Raw genomic sequence first — 386 nt, 5'->3', positions numbered from 1 at the left:
GTCCCCCCCCCCTCAACCCCCAGTAGGATTTGGGAAGGTCTTGGTGGTTAAGAGAGCCCTAGAACAGGACCCAGAACAAAGTAGGTGTTCAATAAACATATGGATAGAAGGATGGTCGGATAGATATGGATGGATGGATGAATGGGTAGATGGGTCAGTATCTGGATGACGGATGGATGGATGGATGATTGGAAAATGGATGGATGGATGGATGGATGACTGTGCAGATGGACAAGGGGTGGGTGGGTTGGCAGGTGAATGAATGTATAGATGGACAGACAGAAGGATGGACAGGAGATGCATAGGTGAATGGTCAGAACCCAAACCTGAGAAGAGAGAGGGCGCCGACCCAGCCTTCCCCACTGCCCCAAGAAGCACAGCACAGG

Source organism: Eubalaena glacialis, chromosome 15 (genome assembly GCF_028564815.1).
Source record: "Eubalaena glacialis isolate mEubGla1 chromosome 15, mEubGla1.1.hap2.+ XY, whole genome shotgun sequence".
NCBI lineage: Eukaryota > Metazoa > Chordata > Mammalia > Artiodactyla > Balaenidae > Eubalaena > Eubalaena glacialis.
Note: the sequence above shows the minus strand (reverse complement) of the source record.